Source organism: Bactrocera tryoni, unplaced genomic scaffold (assembly GCF_016617805.1).
Source record: "Bactrocera tryoni isolate S06 unplaced genomic scaffold, CSIRO_BtryS06_freeze2 scaffold_11, whole genome shotgun sequence".
In the NCBI taxonomy this organism is placed as follows: domain Eukaryota; kingdom Metazoa; phylum Arthropoda; class Insecta; order Diptera; family Tephritidae; genus Bactrocera; species Bactrocera tryoni.
In genome coordinates, this window is record NW_024395824.1 from 19,448,617 (window position 1) to 19,457,280 (window position 8,664).

The 8,664-nt window shown below is 42.6% G+C and overlaps 1 pseudogene; it reads left to right on the forward strand.

Moving 5' to 3' along the window:
* Window positions 1–519: 519 nt before the first annotated feature.
* On the forward strand, window positions 520–722 carry LOC120779930 (annotated as a pseudogene).
* Window positions 723–8,664: the final 7,942 nt, after the last annotated feature.

Genomic DNA, 8,664 nt, shown 5'->3' on the forward strand with positions numbered 1-8,664 from the left:
CATATGTACATACATACATACAAGCGATTTCTTGGTTGAAAGCAGAAATTGAAGCATGAGAAATTGAAATGCCGATGGCAAAACGAAATTGCTTACATTCGTACATTGCGTATGAATCATGAAAATATCATCATAATGTTTAGGTAAATCTTTTATATATTTAAAATGAGTTATTATAAAATAAGATCACATATTCAATTAAAAATAAATTCTGTTGGGATTCGAACCTACGCACCTCCTTCGTGCTCGTCGTAACTTTTGAAGCGCTTACCACCTAGACCACCATTGACACTTGAATTGAGTTGTCCTAATTATGGTTTGGTTATGCATGAAAGAAATATACAATGGATCGCCGATTGTTACCTCTTTTCTTGCTGCTGCTGCGCATATGTATGTTTGTGCGCTTGTTCATTATTGAAGTTATACTGCTTTTTCTTTCCTTTGTCTTTCTTTTCTGCGAATTCTCAACTATTTTCTGTGACTTTTGTTGAAATACCCTGCGTTGGCCGTTGAAAAATTAAGGCTATATTTTACAGGATTATTTCTGTAGTTAGTCTTCATTTACATTTTTTGGAAATCGACCCGCGATGACGAGGTATATCGTTTTATCTGACAGCGTGAGGTTTAAGAAGTTCATTTCTAATTTGGTCTTGTGGCATATTAGAAATGATGTTTCTTCGAAAATCGTTCGCTTACAACGGATAAAACGACTTCTGAGTGGTGATTTTAATGAATAAATTCCTTTTGGTTGGTCTGCGTTGGCCGTTGAAAAGTTAAGATTATACTTCTCAGGATCATTAATTCCTTTCATTTCTTCAAAGAAATTAATGACCTTTAGAAATATGCATATTTGCATTATTTCGTTGTCATTTCCATATTCGTAGCAATGGAATTTCTATGGCATAAGTAAAGGAATGGCCGCCGATTGTCACCCCTTGCCGCTGTAGCAGCTTCGCCTACAAACATGCGTAAATATGTATGTATGTATACGTATGATCGTGAATACATATCGACGCAGATTTTTGCGAGAAGCGTCGTCGCGAAAAGACGACTTGTTGGCAAAGCCATGCTCGGGGAGATAATAAATTATAATAAATTTATAAAATGTGAATTTAAGTTTTCTACTTTTATTTCATACAAAATGATATACATTTCTTGGAATATCACTAAGAAGTATAACTTCATCCGCGCGTAGGGACTCCGCGCTCCTTTTTTTTTATGTTACACATAATGTCTAATTTATGTTGTATATTAACCAAGCGGATTTTTTATTACAGGTTTTATGTATGATTACATACCTAAAACTGTGACGTCAGGCATACATACAAACGTGCATAATATGCAACAATAATAAATGGAAACGATACAACTCACTTTATCTTCCCGCAAGGGTTTTTTGGGGGAATAATATGTGGAAATGTGTGTGCGAGTTTTATCGCCAGGACTATTAGATTTCACTTCGACGAGTGATCTTGAACTGTCACTTTTGTATGGCGAAATCTTGATAAATTTATAAGATTAGTAGCATAAACCACTCAACAGCCGAAATCTTGTGATTAAGTGTGGGTCTGAACATGGTATCAGATAAAAGTTCAAATCCTATTCATCTTCTTAAATGGCGTAGACACCGCTTACGCGATTATAGCCGAGTTAACAACAGCGCGCCAGTCGTTTCTTCTTTTCGCTACGTGGCGCCAATTGGATATTCCAAGCGAAGCCAGGTCCTTCTCCACTTGGTCCTTCCAACGGAGTGGAGGTCTTCTTCTTCCTCTGCTTCCCCCGGCGGGTACTGCGTCGAATACTTTCAGAGCTGGAGTGTTTTCGTCCATCCGGACAACATGACCTAGCCAGCGTAGCCGCTGTCTTTTAATTCGCTGAACTATGTCAATGTCGTCATATATCTCATACAGCTCATCGTTCCATCGAATGCGATATTCGCCGTGGCCAATGCGCAAAGGACCATAAATCTTTCGCAGAATTTTTCTCTCGAAAACTCGTAACTTCGACTCATCGGCTGCTGTCATCGCCCAAGCCTCTGCACCATATAGCAGGACGGGAATTATGAGAAACTTATAGAGTTTAGCTTTTGCTCGTCGAGAGAGGACTTTACTTTTCAATTGCCTACTCAGTACGAAGTAGCACCTGTTGGCAAGAGCAATCCTGCGTTGGATTTCCAGGCTGACATTGTTGGTGTTGTTTATGCTGGTTCCAAAATAGACGAAATTATCTACAACTTCAAAGTTATGACTGTCAACACTGACGTGAGAGCCAAGTCGCGAGTGCGACGACTGTTTGTTTGATGACAGGAGATATTTCGTTTTCCCCTCGTTCACTGCCACACCCATTTTCTGTGTTTCCTTGTCCCGCCTGGAGAAAGCAGAACTAACGGCGCGGGTGTTGAGGCCGATGATATCAATATCATCGGCATACGCCAGCAGCTGTACACTCTTATAGAAGATGGTACCTTCTCTATTTAGTTCTGCAGCTCGAACTATTTTCTCCAGAAGCAGGTTGAAGAAGTCGCACGATAGGGAGTCGCTTTGTCTGAAACCTCGTTTGGTATCGAACGGCTCGGAGAGGTCCTTCCCGGTCCTGACGGAGCTTTAGGTGTTACTCAACATCAGTTTACACAGCTGTATTAGTTTTGCGGGGATACCAAATTCAGACATCGCGGCATAAAGGCAGCTCCTTTTCGTGCTGTCGAAAGCAGCTTTGAAATCGACGAAGAGGTGGTGTGTGTCGATTCTTCTTTCACGGGTCTTTTCCAAGACTTGGCGCATGGTGAATATCTGGTCGGTTGTTGATTTTCCAGGTCTGAAGCCACACTGATACGGTCCAATCAGTTTGTTGACGGTGGGCTTTAATCTTTCACACAATACGCTCGATAGAACCTTATATGCAATGTTGAGGAGGCTAATCCCACGGTAGTTGGCGCAGATTATGGGGTCTCTTTTTTTATGGATTGGGCATAGCACACTTAAATTCCAATCGTTGGGCATGCTTTCGTCCGACCATATTTTACAAAGAAATTGATGCATGCTCCTTATCAGTTCTTCGCGGCCGTGTTTGAATAGCTCGGCCGGCAATCCGTCGGTCCCTGCCGCTTTGTTGTTCTTCAGGCGGGCAATTGCTATTCGAACTTCTTCATGGTCGGGCAATGGAACATCTGTTCCATCGTCATCGATTGGGGAATCGGGTTCGCCTTCTCCTGGCGTTGTGCGTTCACTGCCATTCAGCAGGCTGGAGAAGTGTTCCCTCCATAATTTAAGTATGCTCTGGTCATCGGTCACTAGATCACCTTTGGGGGTTCTTCAAGAGTATGCTCCGGTCTTGAAACTTTCTGTAAGCCGCCGCATTTTTTCGTAGAATTTCCGAGCATTACCCCTGTCGGCCAGCTTATCAAGCTCTTCATACTCACGCATTTCGGCCTCTTTCTTTTTCTGTCTACAAATGCGTCTCGCTTCCCTTTTTAACTCTCGGGATCTATCCCATCCCGCACGTGTTGTGGTCGATCGTAACGTCGCGAGGTAGGCAGCCTGTTTTCTCTCCGCTGTGACACGGCACTCCTAGTCGTACCAGCTGTTCTTTTGCACTTTCTGAAAACCAATGGCTTCGGTTGCAGCTGTACGTAAGGAATTTGAAATGCCTTCCCACAGTTCCCTTATACCGAGTTGTTGACGAGTGCTCTCAGAGAGCAGGAGTGCAAGCCAAGTAGAAAATCGTTCGGATGTCTGTTGTGATTGCAGCTTCTCGACGTCGAACCTTCCTTGTGTATTTTGGCGTGCGTTTTTTGCTGCACAGACGCGGGTGCGAATCTTGGCTGCAACAAGATAGTGGTCCGAGTCGATGTTAGGACCTCAGAGCGCACGAACATCTAAAACACTGGAGACATGTCTTCCGTCTAACACAACATGATCGATCTGGTTGGTAGGTTTTCGATCCGGAGACAGCCAGGAAACTTGATGAATCTTCTGATGCTGGAATCTAGTACTACAGATAACCATATTTCGTGGCCCGGCGAAGTCAATCAGCCTCAACCCATTTGGGGAAGTTTCGTCGTGGAGGCTGAATTTACCGACCGTAGTGCCAAAGATACCTTCTTTGCCCACCCTGGCGTTGAAGTCGCCAAGCACGATTTTGACATCGTGGCGGGGGCAGCACTCATAAGCGCACTCCAAGCGCTCATAGAAGGCATCTTTGGTAACCTCATCCTTCTCTTCCGTCGGGGCGTGGGCGCAAATCAGCGATATGTTGAAGAACCTCGCTTTGATGCGGATTGTGGCTAATCGTTCATTCACCGGAGTGAATGATAGTACTCGGCGACGGAATCTCTCTCCCACCACGAATCCAACACCAAACTTGCGCTCCTTTATATGGCCACTGTAGCAAATGTCACAAGGACCTACTCGTCTCTGTCCTTGTCCCGTCCATCGCATTTCTTGGACGGCGGTGATGTCAGCCTTTATTTTCGCGACACCTTCCCAATTAAGGGTGCGGACATTCCAGGTGCATGCCCTCAAATCGTAGTCCTTATTTCGTTTGCCATGGTCGTCATCAAAAGGGGGGTCTCTCATCCGAGGCTGTCGTTTAGTTTTCATTGGTATTGTTTTTTACGTGGCGGGTCTCAAACCCAGCGCACAACCCTATGTAGGGGGACGTTTCGCCTTCTCACATTAGCTCGCCTTCGAACGGATGTTCTTAGGCTACCCAGAGGATACTTGGTCAAAGACCGGAAGTAGTGAGCTGCTTGAGCCATGTGTAAAAGAATCGTTTCTGGCCACTCCCAAGTGAATGGCGATCAGAGAACTTTCCTCACTTGCGTGAACTTCTACACATGACTCCATCCTATTACTTCTAGCAATAATAATATGCAAGGAAGCTAAGCAAATGTGGTGAAAGGCAACACTGTACAAATGCACCTGCCGCAAAATCCTCCAAATGGAAGTACATATTAAAACTATGATTATAAATCTTACACAGCGTATTAAACAATTTATGTCTACCATGAAAAACATGAAATCATGTGCTGCAAAATTTACTAAGTAAAAATGAACTTACTAAATATCTGTACAGGTGCAGGTACCGTTGCGGGCGCAGTTGCCGTCGTTGTTGCCGGTGCTGTTGCAACTGCAGCTCGGAGCCTAGGGTAGGCCTGCTGCGTGGCACATTGGTTGCCGACCAAGCGGTTGGCATTGTTGTTAATGGCGTATCTACACCCATGTTAATCTGTATAAAGGAGATGGTTGAGTATAGATTTCTGTCATATAATTCGACATGGGTGATCGTGCCACCATATGTGGCATGAATGGGTCGTCGTATTGATCGACCATTTTTGTTGGTTTTCTTTGTTATTTTGGACGGTTTGTTAAATTTAACGGTTGTTATGGCAAGAATGGGTGCTCTTTGGGAAAATGCCCTGAAGTTAAAGCCGTGAAATCTGAGGGATGTTGCGAAAGTACGGTGAGTTCGATTAAATACCGTCGTGAACTCTTCGGAATTTGTAATTTCCAGCTACTCGTTTGAAATGGGATTTGAAGCTTTTTACAGCTGATACCCATAAACCGCCCTTATGAGGAGCGCTTGGGGGTATAAATTGCCATTTGATACCTTGAGGGGCGTACAGAACTAAGTAGGGAAGGTACTATCTTCTACAAGAGTGTAAAACTGCTGGCGTACGCCGATGACCGCGCCGTTAGTTCTGCTTTCTTCAGAATGGATAAGGAAGCGAAGCAAATGGGTCTGGTAGTGAACGAGGGCAAGACGAAATATCTCCTGTCATCAAACAAACAGTCGTCGCACTCGCGACTTGACTCCCACCTCACTGTTGATAGTCATAGCTTCGAAGTCGTAGATAATTTCGTCTATCTTGGAACCAGTATCAACACCAACAATAATGTCAGCCTCGATATCCAAAGCAGAATAATGCTTCCCAACGGGTACTTCTTCGGACTGAATAGGCAACTGGGAAGTAAAGTCCTCTCTCGACGAACAAAAACCAAACTTTTTAGGTCACTCTTTATTCCCGTTCTCCTATATAATGCAGAGGCGTGAACGATGACAACACCTGATGAGTCGACGTTACGAGTTTTCGAAAGAAATGTTCTGTGAAAGATTTATGGTCCTTTGCGCATTAGCCACGGCGAACATCGCAATCAATGGAACGATGAAATGTTTGAGATATACGACGACATTGACATAGTTCAGCGAATTAGAAGACGGTGGCTAAGCTTCCTAGGTTATGTCGTCCGAATGATCGAAAACACTCCAGCTCAAAAAGTTTTCGGCTCAGTGTCCGCCGGGGGAAGCTGAGGAAGAGAAAGACCTCCCCTCTATAGGAAAGACCAAATGGAGAAGGACGTGGCTTCGCTTGGAATCTCCAATTGGCGCCACATTGCAAAAAGGAGAAACGACTGACGCGCTGGTGTTAATTCGGCTGTAATCGCGTAAGCGGTGTCTACACCAGTAAAAAAGAAGAAGAAGATGGTAGGAACATGTTATCGTTTTACTTCTCTTGTGTCGGTGTGATGGACACGACAGGCAAGTTGTGCAGTCAGAAGAAGCTTTTTCCACATCTTCGATGGGCAAAATTTGCACCTTTTCCTTTCACAAGCGCATTTGCTCTTTGGGGAAAGTAAATGCGCAATAATGATAAGGAGACTTCTGCTCGGGGAAGCCGTCTACGCCTCCTGATATTTTCCCGTGCTAATGCTTCTCCGAGTTGCATATAATGCGCCTTTTTGTTAATTTTATTTTTAATAGCAGAAATATCTATTAAATTAGAGATCAGAGAACTGGTACCCGATTTTATTTTCGTTTGCACGAATATCTATGAACCATTGGGTCGATTGTGTCTACCTTATAGTATTAAATTCGAATTATGGTTTTAATTGCTTTCCGGAGTTTTCTTTTGGTAATCTTGTTAAATATTACTGTCATGGTCAAAAGTGCTAGGCAAACAAACCATTCTATATTTTTTGGCACATACGTAACGAGAGTTTCTTTGGGGCGAAAAAAAATCTTTGTAAATTGGAAGCTTACGCAATTGGTTTGCTATAGCATGAAAGCACAGTTTTGTCTTTCTCACTGTACCAATAATAGTTATTTTTTGCTTTAGCAGTACTAATAAAATTTTATGACTCTTAAAAAAATTATAGATAGTCACATTTCTACCACGATATGAGGACACTAAGTCTAGAGCAAGCCGTTCTCCTCCATTCCATTCACCATTGTCTCCCACTTTGCCAAGTAAATTTGAAACTGCAAAACGCGGTGTCAGAATCCGCTATTACCCCGGATGTGATCTGGTGACTGATGACCAGAAGGTACTGAAATTATTGATGGAACATTTCTCCAGGCTGAATGGCAGTGAAAACATAACACCTGGAGATGGTGAACTCGATTCTCCAATCGATGACGATGGAGCAGACGTTCTATTGCCTGACCATGAAGAATTTCGAATAGCAATTATCCGTCAAAAGAACAACAAAGCGGCGAGGGCCGATGCATTGCTGGCCGAGCTATTCAAATTCCTGTCAGGATCGGGAAGCAACTCTCCGAATATTTCAGACAAGGGACTCCCTATCGTGTGACTTCTTCAACCGAGAAGGTACAATCTTCTGTAAAAGTGTACAGCTGCTGGCGTACCTAAATTATAGTGACATCATTGGCCTTAGTTCTGCTTCTACAGATTGAATAAGGAAGCAAAGTGTATGGGATTGGTTATGAACGAACAAGACGAAATATCTTCTTTCTTCAAACAAACAGTCGTCGCACTCGCGACTTGGCACCCACGTCACTATTGCCAGTCATAACTTCGAGTCGTTGATAATTTCGTCTATCTTTGAACCAGCATTAACACCAACAACAACGTCAGCTTCGAAAATTCAAAATCTAACGTCTGTAAACTTTTCTTTACAATACCAACCGGTCGCGATGAAATTTAGGACATAATTCCGCGTAGTTGTCACTGAACACAACCGTTATAACTGTAAACGCATATCAATGCATTGGCAACTATAACGTACGCTTCCATAGTGTTTTGAAAAATAAACGCATAATAATTACGAACTCCGTACTTGCCTATTATCAGTTTTGCAAAAATTATAGTGGGCCATAATATGATTACAAAAACATATATGTATGTATGTACACACCTACATTAAAAAATGATCAAATCCTAATAAGACTTTCAATTCTATTTATTTCAATAATTTATACACTGAGTAGTAAGAACTTTCAAATATTTTCTACCCGAAAGAAATAAGATAGCGTTAAACACGATTTGGCTCATAAAATGACTCCATCATTGTAGCAGGGTTCTTGATTGTACGAGGACAAATAACAGACAAAGCTGCCAAAATTTTAATAAACAATAAGACCAAACATAACTTCGCCGAAATAATAATCTCTATTTGTATTGGAAGAAGAAACGTTGAAATGCGACATTACAACGTTGGTCCGTGCATGTCAGAGATAAAGAGATGTCCAACTCCTCTCTCACTGGAAGTGGGAGAACAATTGCTAAACGTCAAAACCACCTAAACTTTGACAGTTGACTGGATTGGGGAGGTTTTGACGTTTTGTAATTGGAAAAGAGGGACGAACAGATTAAAATCCCGCCAAATTATTATTCGAATGGAGACATTTTTTATTTTTTTGTCTCCA